The 9315-nt window shown below is 48.0% G+C and overlaps 1 protein-coding gene and 1 long non-coding RNA gene across 11 annotated transcripts in view; one reads left to right on the top strand and one right to left on the bottom strand.

Annotated features, from left to right (window-relative positions):
* The window catches only part of Msi2 (musashi RNA binding protein 2), a 363233-nt gene that overhangs the window by 337319 nt on the left and 16599 nt on the right, over positions 1-9315 (top strand). The gene's annotated exons all lie outside the window — the stretch shown is intronic.
* Positions 745-9315, bottom strand: part of LOC104859555 — a 13760-nt gene continuing 5189 nt past the window's right edge. For 2 of the 4 annotated variants that reach the window (XR_004516988.1, XR_779431.2), the window contains 2 exons: positions 2985-3080; positions 2090-2191 (listed from right to left, as the gene is read on the bottom strand). This is a non-coding gene — a long non-coding RNA (uncharacterized LOC104859555). Of the gene's footprint in view, positions 1105-2089; positions 2192-2984; positions 3081-9315 lie in introns of those variants that run through there. The other 2 variants (XR_004516987.1, XR_004516989.1) reach the window with 2 other exon arrangements.

Genomic DNA, 9315 nt, shown 5'->3' with positions numbered 1-9315 from the left:
CAGAGACATAACCAAATGTAAACCCCAAAAAAAAAAAAAAAAAAAAAAAAAAAAAACAGTGTCTTGATACAGTGAAATGTTAGCTTTACAGAGAAAGCCACAGTGCTCTGGCAGAGTCAGAAGCACAGGGACTGAATGTGTGCCAGGCCAGCCTGCTACCAGACAGAATGAGGGCATCACGGCCCAGGCAGAGAAATCTGGGAGGAGCCATCCTTCTGTTTTGGCCTCCAAAGAAGTGGGGTTATGGAGCACAGGGGAAGGGCTGGGACTGTCAGGCTTAAGGCTACTGCGGGAGAGAGGAGGGTAGGAGCAGAAGGCAGAGGGAGCAGGAAAGCCCCTCTCCCTGGCACATACACACATAAACACAGATGACTCTCTTGCCTTCTTCAGTGGTCTGGAAATCTTGTTCTGTGCCCTGAAAATCCCAGTTTCCCATGATTCATTGCTTCTAGCCTGATGCTGACTGATACTGGATGATGGGATCTTTGACCAGGGAGGGTAGAAACAAGGCTGGGCCAGATATGGCAAACGCACACAATATTGCACAAGCAACAGTTTATTGGTGGGAAAGCGGGCATTAGCCAAATTGGGCTTCGGCTGAAGGGAGCAAGCAATTATTGAGAGAGTGGCCATGCTGCTGTTCCCAGAACAAAGAGAGCAATAGGTTTTGTTTTGTTTTGTTACATTTTATTTTATTTTATTTTTTGGTACTGGGGATTGAACTTGGGACCTTGCATTTGGGAGGAAGGTGGCAGAACCACTAAGCTAAATTTCGGCCTGCAGTAGGTTTTTATTGATTTGCCTGGGTGGGTTTAAGTCTAGTAATTTCCACTAGCCACAGCACAGTTTCAGAAGGCGTCCTGTTTTGTGATGAATTTGGACCACCTGGTGGTCATGGTCAACTCATCTGTCTTACAGGGTGTTGAATGTTTGTGTATCTTGCACCATCACCCCGCACAAAACATCCGGGCCTTGGACTTGGTGGGCTAACAGGTGGTCGGCTTCCCTCAGGAACTGCTGGGTTATTCTGACAGCTGTTGTCATCATCTTGTGTAAATGTCCTGGCTTGATGATAAGACTGAAGAACTTTTAGTGTTTCAGCTGCTAAAAAAGCACAGGGGTGAGCTAGAAACCCCAATGGGCAATAGGCCAAGTCCACCCTGTATCATAGTCTAGGACAAAACTATCAACATGTCTACATGTGGAGTTGAGTAGAGTCTGACTCAAGGGTTAAGAGGGAGGCAGAAAAGGGAACAGAATACAAAGATAGAGATGCCAAGCCTTAGTCAGTCATCAGACATCTGCAGGCCCAAGGGAAGAATCAGTGGTCCTAGCAGAGTAGCCTTCAGGTCTCTGAAAAGTAACCCAGGAAACGTGTCATAACCCCCACATCAGAGGTGTTATAGCCAGCAAAGCTAGTGGGAAACTAATAACGTATTGTTCACCTGTGTGGCCTCCAAAATTCATGATTTTAAGTCGACTCAGAGCAAGTAAAGCTACAGGACATATTTAGGGTTTTTGGTAATAATTTCTCATTTTATGCACACATCGAAGTCTGTTGAAACGTGCTGTGCTGCAAAGGCTAATAGTATATGGTGCCTGGGGGCCTACTTTGTCATTGTAGCCTTTTTTCCCACCGTTGTCCCAACACAGGTGGCCCCTGACTATCTCAGTGACCACTGTCAGCTTCCTTTAGAAAGGAAAATGGATCACTCACTGCATGTCTTCAGCTCTGAGGAAGGGCTTTCCTGTGCCTTTACAGCAAGATCCCATAAGGAGTGGAGGGCAGGGAACACAGTACAGGTATCTCTGCTTTCCCACCCAGCCTCTCTGTGCTAAGACTGGGACACCAAGATGGTGCATCTGTGGGCTAAGGTCATGGGGACAGAGCCACCTCTGTGGCCATGGAATAGAGCCTGCATAGTGGCCCAAAGAAAGAGCAGATCTGTGACCCATTAGGATAACCCAAAGGGTCTTTCCTGAATGTACATCTTTCCACTGTCTGTTCTGGAGGTGGACACCTTACTTCCCACTTTGTCATTAAGATTTCCATTTCTGAGAGACCTGGAACTTCCACCATGGATTCCAGCCCTGGACTTGAGTAATCTCAGTGAATTTATAATGTTGTGCACAGCTGCCTACCACTGCTGACCTCAGCTTCATTCATTTTCCAAGAGCTTTCAGACCGATCCTGTGGAGAATAAAATACATCAGCTCTAATCAATAATTTTGTAATAGAAATACCCGTGCCCTTGATAAATTAACTCTAGTGCAATTAGTGGCTAGCCTTGAAGCCCAACCCCTAAGTGTAAGTTAATCCTAAAGTGAATGGAGTGGAGGGGTGGTTAATGGTCTTTTAAATCAGTGGAATGGTAGTCAGTGGGTGACGTACATCTCTTCACACCCCCCTGAGCTGATTGGCCCTCACTCTTGCATCGGCTGAGGAGTCCAGGCCCAGCTCCTAGAGAGGAACGGGAAGTGTGACAGTGCTCTGTGTAGCTCCTGGTGTGGAGGAGCTGAGAGACGTGCTCCTTGCACCTTGTGCTGGCCGGGGGCTACTGCAGGGTCTGGGAAGCCTTGAAAGGGAGTCAGACACCTTGGGGTTGATGAGAGCCATCAAAGGAATGCATGCCCAAGTGTGTCATGTTCCTTATATTTCTACAAGTTTCAATAATTGTGTATAAGCCGGCCGTGATGGCACATGCCTGTAATCTCAACACTCAGGGGGCTGGGGCAGGAGGATCACTGTGAGTTTGAGACCAACCTGGGCTACACAGTGAGTTCTGGGTTAGTCTCAACTACATAGTGAGACCCTGTCTCAAAAAATCCAAAATAATAATAATAATAATAACAATAATCATGTATATACTATAACATCCATTGCCACAGCTAAGTTGCGAGCTAACACAGAAGGCAGAAGTTTTTGGGTTGCTTTACATCTTTGTTTTCATGAGAAAGCTAGGCTGCACAGTTAAATGACTTACCCAGAGTCACACACGTGGTTACCGAGGAGCCAGGCTTTGGTCAAAGGTGAAGAACCTTGGACATAAGCCCAGGTATTTGGCCTCCTCAAGGTAGCCCTGTGGAGAAGCCACATCAGTTCATTAAGGACTCATCTGGCCCCAGACACCTGGCGCAAACCCAAAGCAGAATGTGCCGGGGGCGCTAGAACAGCCTCGGGTTCTAACTCCCCTCAGCCGAGCTTTAGCCCAAGTCCTCCTGGTTTATGCTTCCAGCTGCAGAGTTCCCAGGGCACATCTACCACAGGGTCTAATTCAGCAGATATTTATCAAGTATATAACAGTAGTAATTATTATGTGTGGCAGATATTTTCCCAAGCCTGATTCAAGGGTGTCTTTGACTGTTCCAGAAAACCCAGCTTTGCATGGTTCAGCGTTACAGGGGATTTCTTGGCTGACATCCTGGAATCTTTATAGAAGAGTGGCTTCTCATGTAGTTTGCACAGGCTCTTTCTCTAGTTCTCTTAGCTTTGTCCTCCTATTTTAGTAACATCCACATGATTTGCACTTGGCAACGTTGTCCATGTGGTGGATTGGAGAGGCAGGATTAGAGGCAGGCAAACAAACTCCAAATACTGCACATACATTATAAACACAGGATACGTGTTAATATATAGTGAAAAGCAAGCAGTGAGTCTTTGGGGGAGTCTTTGGCTCTTCCCGTTGATGCTAACTCTGGCCTCCCCATCGTGCTGAGGACTTGCAGAGGACCTACAGACAGCAAGCTTCCAGGAGACCTTGCAAGTTGGGGGGATAGAGTCATATTGGCAAGAGAGGGAAGTTCACACTCTGTGTGGCAGCAGAGTGTGGGGAGGACAGAACCACCTGGTATCTACCCCAGAGAGGACAGCTTGACCTCCCTGAGCCAAGCGTCTGAGGCTGGGTTTCCACCGTGGGACTCCACCTTAATTTTCCACGGCTGTCCTTTGCTTCTACTGGCGGGCTGTCATTCGTTCCCTGCTGGGGGTTGTTGGTGACAAGTCCTTTGCCCTCACAGCAACCACTGGCCTCATCCTTTCCACCAGCTTCTTTCCCTCTGTCCTTGTCTTTGCTTCGTCCCTTAAAATCTGGCTCAGACTGAGGAAGTCACACCTGATGAGCCCTACGTGGGGCAACCAATCCATGGGGCTATAAGTCCTCGGAGGACACTTTACGTGTATTTCTGGGTGACACCAGCGTTTCCCAACAATACAAACCATTAGTTCTCCAGGAGGCAGAGTCAGCCTGGTCCTTATTTTAGTGTAGATGAATAATTACTATACAATTAAAGAATACAGAAAATAAAAGGGCCCTCTGTTCCTGGATGCTTGTTTCTAGCTTAGGATCCTGCAGAACAAGAGGCAAGCACATAATACTTTTTTGAGTAGCTGCATTGGCTGTCGGGATCAGGTTTGTCCGAAGAGGCCACAATGAAGTCTATTCCATGGCATGGTATAAGAGGCCTCTAGCCTGCATCTCAAAATTCACACTAGCCTGGGAGGTCTTACAAGGTCAAGTTATCTTGAGCGTGCTTGATAGAATGCTAGAGACACTTCCCAGCCAATTTTAATAAAGTAACAACAATAGTAATATATTAATAGTAACTCCTGTCCTATGAGCAAGCCAGGTACTGTGCCAAGCCCACCTGCATTACCCTATTTAATTCTCATAACCCTGTGCAGCAGGTAATGTTATTCCTAGCCCCGTTTTGACTATTTAAAAACTGTGGCTGAGAGAGGATAGTAGCCTGTTACGGTTGAGATCTAAAATGCCCCTCCACAAATTCTCCTACATATAGAAGGTGTTTTCGATCATGGGGTGCTGTCAGGAGGTGGGGCCTGGTTGGGTGTGTGTCCCTGGGGGTGTGGTTTGGAAGGGTGCATTCTGTCCTCGGTTCCCCCACTTCTCCCACCACGCCCTCCCACCACCCCATTTCTTCTTTCTCAGGAGCCAGCCATGGACTGAGCCTCAGAGCAAAAATAAATTTCACCTCCCTTAGGTTGTGGATGTGTTGAATATTTTATCCCCGCAACTGGAAAGTGTGCAAAACAGAGCCTGTCTGAGGTGGGAGAGGCAGGAAGGGAGCTTAGGCTGGCCCATCAGTCTGTGCTGTTTTGAGCAGATGCTTCCTTGTTCCAGCCCAGCGATGGCTGAGCAGGACTGCAACTTTTACACTTACCCTCAACAGAAACCCACAGCTGCTCTCGACTCAATTTTTATATCCTCGAGGGGAGGAGATAGCGCAAAATCATTTACAAGTAGCTTCAAGGAGGCGGTCTGTGTTGTTTGCACCTGATTCTGCTATTGCAGATTTCATGTCATGGCACTGCCTGGGTTTCTCTGGCTGACATTTCTGATCTGGTTTTTGGTCCCTGAATCCATTCAGACCATTGTCAGACACTGGAGGGCCAGGGGAGGCAGGGTTGTTAGAGAAGCCAGCCTGGAGGGAATTCTTTGAAAGGAAGGTTTTGCTAAAACAACATCTATCAAAGGAAGTTAGCCACTGCCCAAAAGAAAGTAGGCAATGGAGCACGGGAGGGTTTCTCAGCACAGACTTTCTCCATGGGGAGGAGTCAGTATCCCTTCCTGTGAGCTACCAGAACAGCATCTGGAAGATTGCTGGGAAACAAAGCTCAGCCCTAGCACTGGAAGGGGATTGGCTGCCTAGTTGCTGGGGCTTTGCTTTGGACCAATAGCAGAGGGAGAGGTGGGTCCACAAGCTAGAGCCGTGGGCTCCTCAGCCAATCATCTTGTAGGGAGGCTGGGCTCCCAGTACCATGGCAACTGTGAGCAAAGGCTCATTTGTTTTGTAGATGAGTAATTACTACACAATTAGAGAAAGCTAAAAATAAAAGCGGCCCTTTGTTCCTGGCTACTTATTAATATTAATAAAATGGTCTGTACAGGTCTGTGATAAACAAGGCAAACCTGGGCACTTGTGATAGAGGCCGATGTACTTGGGGAAAGCAGCCCAGCTCTGCTTCCCAGCCTGGGTTTCTTCTCATTCTGGAAGTTTTCCTGACTGTAACCTGGAGAGGATGGCTTTCCTAACCTTGGGGAGAAGAATTCCGCATCAGACCACACATAGGATTCAGGACGCACTGAAGACCTGAAGCACCGTAGCAAAACCAGACAACGTGGACCGGTGTTGGAGGACACCGCCCGCTCCCCCCAGTCCAGTTTTGCCCTGTGCCCTTGGCCACATTTTCCTGCTGGCTTGTGATTGTTCAGCTCCAGGTGCATATGGTTTTTGGGGGGAGTTGTCTTTGTTTGTTTCCTTTTGGTCCTGGGGATCAAACTCGGGACCTTGGCCTGCAAGGCAGGCAGCGGAACCGCTGAGCTAAATCCCCGGCCCCAGGTGCATACGGTCTTAAGGCTTCTACTGAAGTAGCCTCCAAGATTTCAGTGCATCCCCTCCTGCCTTGAAGAAAACGTTCAGTTCAGGCTTAGAAATGATGGTGCTGAGGGTTACACTGTGTTCAGGGATGGCCTCCACTCCCACATCCTGGCCTTCAAGGCCAAGGGAGCAGAGAGGCTTTCCTTCTACCCCTTTTCCCTACGAGGACAAGAGAATGCTTTGTGGATTAATCTAATAAGGATGAGAAACAGTTTTTAAAATAAAATAGAGGTAATAAGCACATAGAAGGAAGAGTAGCTAATTAGAAGGCTTGGAAGGCTTGGTTCCAAGTCTGCTTCCTTCTCTACTAAATGAGGATTTCAGACTAGAGGGTCTGGGAGGACCGTTGAAGATCACAGCTCTGTATAGCTGCTGTTTCCAAAGCTCTTGATCTCTTGTCGTTGGAGGCTGAAGCAGTGACAATGATAGTGGCTTAAGAGCTGAGAGAGGATCAGGTGTCAAGAAAGCCAGGGGTTTCCAAGTGGTAAGAAACCTGGTGAGGATGCATTTGAACTTCAGCAGTCAGTCATGCCTTGCTTAATGCATAAAGCAGTGGGAGGAACCAAGTTATTTCCAGAATTGTTTATCATTTTTGCAATCTGTTGTCAGATTTCCATCCGCGAGTGGGGTTGATTGAAGGATTTGACTCTTGATGGATGGTATTCATTAACAACAGTGGACTTGTTAATAGCTGTTAATAGTCACTGATGAGCAAGTCAATCCTGAGATTAGGGTCAACACAATACTTCTGAACTTTACTTCATGTTGGACTCACCTGGGGAGTCTTTAAACCCTGCAGATCCATCAAACCAGAATCTGGCAAGGTGGGCACCAAGCAAGTCTGGTGCGTAACCATGGTCTTAGGTGCCATCCAGTGCTCACTGGATGCAGAGCTTTGCACCATCTGTGACCATCAGTGGCACCCCAGCCTTCTCTCTCAAAAAGCACGTGAGGTCTCAGCCTGAGTCTGGGATCTCTAGCTTGCAGCTGGAAGCCCAAGGCTCTCGGCTTTCCTTTGCAGCAAGACCAGGAAGACCAGCATCTTCCTGATGGGCTGAGGGGGTCTCTGTCTTCATGAGGTGACTCTCCTGTCTCCCTTGAGGACAGCCCTGTCGTGGCTGAGATAGGAGCATGTGCACAAGTGGGCAGCAACAATAAACAGGCCAGCAGCTGCCCTCCTTGACTGTCTGACGAATGGGGGCCTTTTGGTAAGGTCGGAGTTTGTTTGTTATTAAAGACCTAATTAGAAACATGAGAGGGAGCTGAATGGCTCTGTGCTTGGCTAATTAGTGACATGTATGCACCCGCTTTGAACTTAAAGGACACAGAGCTATTAGCGCTTACATCAAAAATGGATTAAACCCCTGTGCCTTTATAATCATTAGAGACAGGCTGCTCAAGTGGAAAGGCTTTTGTACAGGTCCTCCAGGGGCTGCACCCCAGCCCCAGCTGCTAGAGCCCCAGGCAGTGCACTGCTGTTAGATGTGACTGGGCACTAAATGCCAGTCAGCTCTTGGGTGTCCCGGGACCCGTAGGACTCACCCTCTGCAGGATGGAGTGGTCTTTGGAAACTAACTGGGTCCAGCACCCAGGTGGTGGGCCTAGTAAGGAAGGGCCCAGGTGTGGCCAGGGCTTGCTCTTCTCTGCAAGTCTCCTTGCTTTCTGGTATGTGACACAGTGGAGGGGAGGTCTAGACCCCAGGGGAGACGAAGTCCCCTATCTCAAGGGGCAGATGCCACCCAACCTCAGGGAGCCCCCAATCTTAAAGGGGAGATATTTGCACCAGCAGGGAGCTCCCAATCTGGAAAGGAGGGGAACAGGGTCCAAGACCTTGGCAGTTTTCGTTCCAAAGTTAGAGGGTAGATTCCGTATCCTTGGATTTGCCATTTCTTTGTGGCAAAGAAAGACCCCAACTACACAAAGGAAACCTTGTCTAACTGTGATTCAGGGGGGAACAGCTGGGCTGTGTGATACTATTGAAACTACTGTTGTAATACTATCGAAATTGGAGCTGAGCTCAGCACTCCCTGGGACACTTGGTGACCCTGGACACCTCCCCTAGCTGCTCGAACCCTCTTTTCTCATCTGTAACACAAGAGTCAATAAAGCTCCTCTTCTAAATTGCGGGGTGCATGAAAATGGATGGTGTTAAATACCCACCAGCACACCTGGCAACATGCTCAGAAAGTCTGAGATGCCTTCCCAGCCCGGCGCCCTCCGAAGCCACCGCTTGGAAAGCTTTGTGCCTCTTGTCTTGTTCCCTTCCACCTGTCTTCCTCCGACTAGTAAGTGGCATAGCACTGCCCACCACTCCTCACAGGGACAGGGTGACGTCTGATTCTTACGTGGTTTTTCATCGTGACTGAGAACACCACATTAGGCCATCTTCTAAGCCTGTGGGCTTGCAAATAATAGTGTTTTAACAAGTTTGTAGTGCAGAAAATGTATGCTGGCCCTGTAGGAAGTGGAATCATTTATAAGACACAAGCAAGGATCTGACCCTTCTGACTAGGGGCAGGTAGGGATGTGCCTTGCAGGGTGGGAATTAGTCAGTGAGCGCACAGCAGTGCAGCAGAACAAGAAAGTGGCTGGGGACGTGTAGGGAAAAGCCACACTGCTTTTATTGTTTTATTTTGTTTTGGGTTTTTTTGGCCATACGAGGAATCAAAACCAGAGCCTCTTTCGAGCTAGGAAAATACTCTACCACTGATCTACACCTCCACCCCGTGCCTCTTTGAGACAGAGTCTCACTAAATTGCTCAAGCTGGCCTTGAACATTGAACGTGCCGTACTCCTGCCTCAGCCTTCTGGAGTAGCTGGGAGTATAGGCATTGTGCCGTTGCATCAGCTTGGTTTCTTTTTTTTTTTTTTTTTTTTTTTTTTTTTTTTTTTTTTTTTTTTTTTTTTTTTTTTTTTTTT

This window comes from Fukomys damarensis, unplaced genomic scaffold, assembly GCF_012274545.1.
Source record: "Fukomys damarensis isolate Sample0158 unplaced genomic scaffold, DMR_v1.0_HiC HiC_scaffold_13, whole genome shotgun sequence".
NCBI lineage: Eukaryota > Metazoa > Chordata > Mammalia > Rodentia > Bathyergidae > Fukomys > Fukomys damarensis.
This window is presented reverse-complemented; position numbering and strand designations above follow the sequence as displayed.